This window comes from Nicotiana sylvestris, chromosome 11, assembly GCF_000393655.2.
Source record: "Nicotiana sylvestris chromosome 11, ASM39365v2, whole genome shotgun sequence".
In the NCBI taxonomy this organism is placed as follows: domain Eukaryota; kingdom Viridiplantae; phylum Streptophyta; class Magnoliopsida; order Solanales; family Solanaceae; genus Nicotiana; species Nicotiana sylvestris.
The window spans coordinates 131,476,880-131,485,993 of NC_091067.1; positions in this window are offsets into that span (position 1 = coordinate 131,476,880).

Consider the following 9,114-nt stretch of genomic DNA (forward strand, 5'->3'; position numbering starts at 1 on the left):
CCGAACATGCGCCTAAGTCCGAAATCATCATACAAAGCTATTGGAATCATCAAAATTCCATTCCGGGATTATTTTCTCAAAACTCAAATCTCCGGTCAAACTTACGAAATCTTTAGTCTTAGATTTCTAGATTCCGTTAAATGGCGATAATTTGAACTAGGGACCTCCAAATTCGATTTTGGGCATATGACCAAGTCCCAAATCACGATACGGAACTACCAGAATAGTCAAAACTCGGATCCAGGTTTGTTTGCTCAAAATGTTGGCCGAAGTCAACTCAGTTGAATTTTAATGCTCTAATTCACATTTTAATCCATTTTTCACATAAAAACCTTCCGGAAAATTATACGGACTGCGCACGCAAGTCGAAAAATTATTAATAATGCTTTTCAAGGTTTTAAAATATTAAAATAATTATTTAATTTAAATATAACATTTTTGGTCATCACAGTTAGTGGGAGTTACTTTGTAATTGTTGACTGAAATATTGCTTTAAATAAATTCTCTTTTTATGCAAGCTTGTGTTATTTTATATTTGTTATTCTTATTGACTAACATGATAATTTATTTATTTTTTATTTCCAATCGGATATTGCATAAACTCATGATATCTTTGAGTTTTGTTGTTTGTTGCCTTGATTATCCCGGGTAAGGCACAAGGAAAACTTCCTAAGGTGATATGATTTTAGTGTCATTTAATTTGGAGGCTCCTGAGGTGACATGATTATTATATCACTTGGAGGATTATTTCTTTCTAAGAGGTGTGACTCTATCACCTTGATTATAAAGATAATATGTTTAGCACACATGTTTGATCCATGATGATGGAAAATCTAGCATATGTGGTCGTAGATAGAATTCATACCTTAAAATGGTGTGATGCCTGCTACGATTCATTGTTAGTCTTCTCTATTGAGACTAGATGGATTGTTATATGGGTAATTCTATCCTTGGCTATGTGAGTAGTGTGGCCACTGTAGAGTCTAAAATATTTTTTTAAAATGTTTTCCTTAAACTCAAAAGTTTTAAAATTGCTTATTGTCCTCAATTAACGTTGGCGTCCAAGTGGGAGAATGTTAGAATTTGGGCTTACGTTAATTGGTTATAGCCTGAAAGGATAGTGACGTGGCCTAAGTGATGAATAGATAAAAGGCCTAATATTAAATATTGTGTGTGTGGACAAGTGAGGCTCAGTAACTATTAGCCTGTGATGGGCAGACACTCTTTATAAATAGAGGCCAACCCCTCTTCCCTAGCTATTAGAAAATCCTAGCGTATTCTGCCTCTTGAATACCTGGTAACGGTAGACGTCCTATCAGTCAAGTTCTCCGAGTTGTGAGAGCGCGTAGCTAGTGGATCGTGAAAGTTGGTCTCAGGCTTAATCACCGCTTATTGTTGCTGCTGTCTATGGAGTTTAACGGTACGCTTCTTTATACTCTAACTCAAGATTATGAAGTCTTAATCTTTGCTGTGACTGCGAATTAATAATCTAACATCAACAACTTGATACCCCTATAGTTATTGCAGTTTTGGATACCCACTTGTTCTTGTACAATGGAATCATCGTACTCCAACTCCACTCTTAATGCATCTTCCTCGTACTAAAAAATACGTTAAGCAACCTAGAGATTCCAAACCCGCCTTACCCACGCTCTTCCAAAATTTTACAGGGATCTCGTCTGGACCGGTCGCTTTACCCCAGCCCCACTCTTATGCGTCTACAATACCCAAAATCTCGATGTCGCTCCGAGTTCTCCAACTCACCCAGCACAATGCTCCTATATCCCTCTTCATTCAAGAGTTTATGAAAATAAGACTGCCATCTCTGTCTAATTTGAGCCTCCTCCAACAAAACTCTACCCTCCTCATCTTTTATGCACCTCACTTGGTTCTGATCACGGGCCTTCCCCCTCTCTCTCTCATCTTCGTCAGCCCGTACAATTTCTTGTCCCGCTTCTGTCCCCAAGTTCTTCATATAAACGACCAAAAGTCGCGGTCTTAGCCGCAGGAACCGCTAACTTTGCCTCCTTATACCACTCCTTGTTAGTCCTCTTCTTTTCCTCATCTATGCTCTCTACTAGCTTCAAATACGCCACTTTCTTAACTTTCACTTTTCCTAGAACCTCTTCGTTCCACCACCAGTCCGCTTTGTGACCACCAGAGAAACTTTTCGAGATCCCTAACACTTCTCTCGCTGCCTCTCTAATACAATGTCTTAAACATAATTTTTAAAACTTCATATGAGAAAAAAAACACTATTAGAACACGCGTCTGTCAGAAATATACTTATCGAAAATTAATTCTCACGGATTTTCAATAGAATTTCAATGAGAACATCTGTCGAAAAAACATATATTTCTAGTAGTTAATATAATAGTAATTATAAAGGAGTACTAAAAGAAATATTATATCGTTTCATAGTAAAATAAGATGTTATTCTTTAATTTGATAACACATCATTTCTTGAGATCACAATATACTTGAAGAACCCCAATTCTAGACTAGATAAATATACGAGAAGTTTTATTGTGTGCCTCACACAACTGATATTAGTTGTGTGAGACTCCTTTTTGTCTCACAAATTTGTCGACCCCAATCTTAAACTTCTGGGTCCACAACTGGGTTCACTAAACTGTGAGACAAAAAAGATATCTCAAGCTGTATAAGAATTAGACACAAAATAAATTTTTTCTAAATATACTAATTTGCTTGTGTTTCGTATCTGCACAGGGTACGGTTTTCTTGGATTTTGACAACAACATACCTTCTTGAATAAAAAAAAGCGATTTGCAGTAGTAAAAGGTGAGGTGTAAAACCTGTTTAGATTGACTTTTGGAATTAACAATATTAAGATCACTCTACAAAATAATTGTGCAATTAAATTAAGAAAAAGTATATAATGATTGATTATATTAATTGCTTAATGGTACACACTTTTTTCTTCTAAAAGACACTATGAAAGAAAAAGTTTCTCAAAAAAGTTTACTTAATCTACACAGTATTAAAAACACGGAGATATTTAGCGAAATACTATTTGTCTTTTTAACCTTTTTAAGAATTAATTTTATATTAAATGAAATAATAATTAAATTATTTTTCTAATATTTAACACTTTACAATTAACTAAAATTTTAACAATTAAATCTTTCCTTATATGAATTATGGCAATTCCTAATATCTAGGAATTAAAGTCAAATTAGATTGAATACATTACTTATTTAAATAGGGTAAAATAATGATTAGCCCTTCTTTATTAGCATGCGTATATACGGTTAAAACCGGGCCAACCCGATTTTACTATTTGACCGAGACCAGAGAGTCGCATCGAAGGTCGGCCTCGCAGTGGATCAGACCAAAACGCGGGGACAAGGCACCGAGTTCGGGAATCGAGGTACCGGTCGAGATCGAGGCCAGTGGCGATCGAGACCAAACGAGAAAGACATCGAGCAAAATCCGATGTAGCACAATAACATAAAGGCGTGATATCCGCGACTGGTCGAAGATCATGGCATTAATTTCGGAACGGATCAAATCAGGAACAATTAATTAGCTAATCATGGATCTCCTTCTGTAATTAGAGTTATACCATAAGTAGAGTTCATCTATTATATAAAGGTGGGTTCTAATCATTTGTAGGGACATTGTTCTCATGTACCAAGGCAATATAATACTTTCTCTCTAGTTTATATTCTTGTTCATCAGCTTGCTTGTATCTTAACTGTTTTGGCGTTAAATAGTTCAAGGGCACTGTAGCTCGAGGGCTGAACTACGTTACAACACTGATTTTCTTTGTCTTATTGTTAATTTCTATTATTAATCTTCATATTTATCAATTGGTATTAGGTGAAATCACGTATCCTTAAAACCACATTATAAGTTTAATTGTTATCCAATTTTTAGGGTAAACAATTTGGCGCCCACCGTGGGACTAAGGATAATAGTGATTGCCTGGTATTAATTCTCATAACACACACTGCTTTACGCTTGTTCTCGTAAGTATCTTTGATTTCAGGAATCAACATGTCAAACTGTCAAATAGCACTCACTCACACAAACAACGACCTTGGTCTCTATGGCGAGAACAAAACATAGTCGTCCCGGGAAACGGAGTACCTCCAATCAACCTTGACGGACCGCCGGCCGTAGACCCAGTCGATGTCAGCTCCCATATTGCCATTAATGGGAATTTGGGTGTCGACCCTGAAAATAGAGTCCGCAGAGATGCTCGAGCAGTCGATCAGAACGCACAGGGCGGTGAAGAAGGCAGAATTAGCCTTCGAATGATATTTGAAATATTGCAGACTCAACAAGCTACGATAGCACAACTCCAAAATTAGAATCAAGCACCAAGAAGAATTGAGCTCAAAACATCACAAGAAGTTGTTCATAGAGCCGAATCTGTACCAGAGAAATCGAACACCAATGAATCGGGAACTGACCCCGCTATTATGAAAATGCTCGAGGAGCTCACTAAATGGATTGAATCAGGTGAAAAGAAAATCGAGGCTAATGACAAAAAGGTCGAAACGTACAACTCTCGCATTGACCAAATACCAGGGGCACCGCCGATTCTAAAGGGTTTGGAATCGAAAAAGTTCGTGCAGAAGCCTTTCCCTCCAAGTGCAGCTCCGAAGGCCATCCCGAAGAAATTTTGCATGCTAGAAATTCCCAAATACAACTGAACCACCGATCCTAATGAGTATGTTACTTCTTATACATGCGCAATAAAGGGGAATGACTTAGAAGGTGATGAGATTGAATCCGTTCTACTTATGCTGAAAAAGTTTGGAGAAACTTTATCGAAAGGGGCGATGATATGGTACCACAATTTACGGCCCAATTCCATCGATTCCTTCGCCATGCTTGCAGATTCCTTCGTAAAGGCACATGCCAGAGCAATAAAGGTTGTGACTAGGAAGTCCGACCTCTTCAAAGTGAGACAAAAAGACAATGAAATGTTAAGGGAATTCGTATTTCGGTTCCAGATGCAATGCATGGACCTACCCTCGGTCATAGATGATTGGGCTATTCAAGCCTTTACTCAAGGTTTGAATGAATGAAGTTTTATAGCATCACGACAACTAAAGCAGAATTTAATTGAATATCCAGTTGTGACCTGGGCCGATGTACATAATCGATACCAGTCGAAGATCAGGATCGAGGATGATCAATTAGGAACCCCTTCCACTTCCGTTTACTCAAATAGGCCTGTCGGCAGAATTCAAAAGGACATCCCCAAAGAACCCCGATTGGACATTAATAACCATATAGTGCAGATCGTAAAATAGCGGCCCATGATGTAATATCGTTCGAAATGATCGAAGGAATGATTAAGGACAGAGATCTCGAGGGCTCATGAGTAAAAGTGGCTTCGATAAACATGTCGAGCCCATAGAAGCACCACGACTATCAGAATATAACTTCAGCATTCGATGCATCTGGTATTGTGTCAGCCATTGGACGGATCAAGGATACTAGATGGCCCAGACCCTTACAAACTGATCTAGCTCAAAGGAACCCTAATCAAATATGCAAATACCGTGGTACCCATGGACATAAAATCGAAGATTGTAGACAGCTGAGAGAGGAGGTATCTTGTTTATTCAATGAGGGTCACCTTCGAGAATTCTTAAATGATCGGGCCAAGAATCACTTCAAACACAAGGATTCAAACAGGCAAAATGAGCAAGAAGAGCCACAGTAAGTGATTCATATGATCGTTAGAGGGGTCGATATTCCATAAGGACCGGTATTCAAACGCATCAAGGTGACGATCACAAGGGAAAAGTGAACTCGGGACTACTTACACGAAGAAACCTTGTCTTTCAATGAAGAGGATGCAGAAGGGATCGAACAACCTCACAACGATGCACTGGCAATATCTATCCTTATCAATAAAATTTAAGTTAAACGTGTGTTGATTGATCCAGGTAGCTCGGCAAACATTATTCGATCAAGGGTCGTAGAGCAACTCGACCTCCAAGATCAAATCATGCCCACAACTCGAGTACTTAGCGGCTTCAACATGGTAAGTGAAACCACCAAAGGGGAAATCATTTTTCCAGTAAATGTGGCCAGGGCTATCTAGGAAACAAAGTTCCATGTGATCGAAGGTGACATGAGGTACAATGCGCTGCTCGGAAGGCCTTGGATTCATAATATGAGGGCAGTGCCCTCGATGCTTCATCAAGTCTTGAAATTCCCAACATCAGAAGGAATCAAAATGGTGTACGGTGAACAACCTGCCACCAAAGAAATATTTGCAATTGACGAAGTAGTACCGGTATCGGAGCTTTGATCAACAAAGGGATTGGAGTCGAAGGGAAAGCAAGAAGTCAAATAGCAATCACAGTTACCGGCCTCGGCCAGATCGGAGGAGCAGGAAACTTTCGAGGATGATGATTATATGATGCCTCGAACCTTCATAATCCCCGATGATTCTGATGCAACGAAGTCAACAGTCGAAGAGCTGGAACAAATCATACTGATTGAGCATCTGCCCAATCGAAAGGTATACCTGGTCATGAGGTTAACTCCCGAGCTCAGGAAAAAACTCGTTCAATTCCTTTTAAATAACATAGATTTTTTTGCTTGGTCCCACCTAGATATGACAGGGATCCCACAGGAGATCACTGCACATCAACTGAGCTTGGACCCGAAGTTCTGCTCGATAAAACAAAAGAGAAGGCCCCAGTCCGAGGTAAAACATGCATTCATTAAGGACGAGGTAACAAAACTTCTCAATATAGGATCCATTCGGGAGGTAAAATATCCCGAATGGTTAGAAAACATAGTTATAGTCCCTAAAAAGGGAAACAAACTTAGAATGTGCATAGATTATAAGGATTTAAATAAGGCATGCTTTAAAGATTCCTTTCCTTTGTCGAATATCGATTGCATGATCGATGCCACGGCCGGCCATGAGATCCTTAGTTTTCTCGATGCCTACTCCGGATACAATCAAATACAAATGAACTCAGAGGATCAGGAAAAAACTTCGTTCATCACTAAATACGGCACCTATTGCTATAATGTAATGCCGTTTGGACTAAAAAATGCTGGTGCTACTTATCAACGCCTAGTAAATCAAATGTTCGAAGAACAAATAGGTAAATCAATGGAGGTTTATATTGATGATATGCTAGTTAAGTCCCTGCGAGCAAATGACCATTTAAAACATTTGCAGGAGACCTTTGACATACTAAGAAAGTACAACATAAAGCTTAACCTGGAGAAATGTGCATCCGAGGTTTCGGGCAAATTCCTCGGCTTTATGGTATCAAATCAAGGGATCGAAATCAACCCCAATAAAATCAAGGCAATCGAAGATATCACAGTTGTTGATAATGTCGACGATGTACAAAGGTTAACAGGGCGCATAGCCGCCCTGGGTCGATTTATTTCGAGGTCCTCGGATAGGAGCCACCAGTTCTTCTTACTTCTTAAGAAAAAGAGAAATTTCTCATGGACCCCGAAATGTCAACAGGCCTTGGAGGAACTCAAGATACCTGTCGAGCCCACCATTGCTTCACACCCCGAAGGCGGACGAGCAACTTTACTTATACTTAGCGGTCTCGGAGATAGCGATAAGTGGGATCTTAGTTTGAGAAGAGAAAGGTACGCAATTTCCTATTTATTATGTTAGTCGGACCCTAGGTGAAGCCGAGATCCGGTACCCATACTTAGAAAAATTAGCGCTTGCTTTAATAAGCACCTATAGGAAATTAAAACCATATTTTCAATGTCACCCAATTTGTATTGTAACCACATATCCCCTTCACAACATTTTGCACAAGCCCATACTCTCGGGTCGATTGTCCAAATGGGTCGTCGAGATCAGTGGGTACGGTATCGAGTATCAACCCTGAATGGCCATCAAGTCTCAAATCTTGGCAGACTTCGTGGCCGACTTCACACCAGCCCTCATACCCGAGGTCGAAAAGGAACTATTATTAAAATTGGGTACATCATTGGGGGTGTTGACCCTCTTTATAGACGGCGCTTCAAATGTAAAGGGGTACGGGCTAAGCATCATTTTGAAGCCACCCACAGGTAATACAATTAGATAGTTTATCAAAACTTCAAAATTAACTAACAATGAGGCCGAGTATGAGGTCATGATTGCAGGTCTCGATCTAGCTAAGAGCTTGGGAGCGGAGGTCATCGAGGCCAAGTGCGACTCCCAACGTGTGGTAAATCAAGTCAACAGAACTTTTGAGGTTCGAGAAGATTGAATGTATAGGTACTTGGATAAATTATAAGTGTCTCTACATCGATTTAAAGAATGGACCCTGCAACACGTACCTCGAGAACAAAATAGCAAGGCCGATGCTCTTGCAAATTTAGGGTCATCGATCGAAGAAGATGAACTTAGCTCAAGGACTGTCGTACAACTTTCGAGGTCAGTAATCGAAGAAGGACACGCTGAAATAAACTCCACAAGTCTAACCTGGGATTGGAGGAATAAGTACATCAAATACCTAAAGAACGGGAAGTTTCCATCGGATCCTAAATAATCGAGGTCTCTACGCACGAAGGCTGCACAGTTTACATTGGCCGAGGATGGAACACTGTATAGGAGAACGTTCGAAGGACCGTTAGCAAAATGTTTGAAGACCAGGAGACACCGACAACATTCTACGGGAAATCCACGAGGGCACTTGCGGAAATCATTCTGGTGTCGAGTCATTGGTTAACAAAATCATCAGAGTTGAATACTATTGGGCCGATATGGAAAAGGACACCAAAGAATTTGTTCGAAACTGCGACAAATGTCAAAGGTATGCGTCGATGATCCACCAACCCGGAGAGCAACTCCACTCAATCCTATCCCCATGGCCGTTAATGGGGGATGGATATCGTCGGCATTCTACCATCGGCCCCAGGTAAAGCTAAATTCATTTTGTTTATGACTGACTATTTCTCTAAATGGGTTGAAGCACAGGCCTTCGAGAAATTCAGGGAAAAAGAAGTCATAAACTTCATCTAGGACCACATTATATGTCGATTCAGAATGCCTGCCGAGATCATATGCAACAATGGAAAGCAATTTGTCGGCAACAAAGTGACAAAGTTTTCTCAAAAACCACAAAATAAAAAGAATCCTGTCAACGT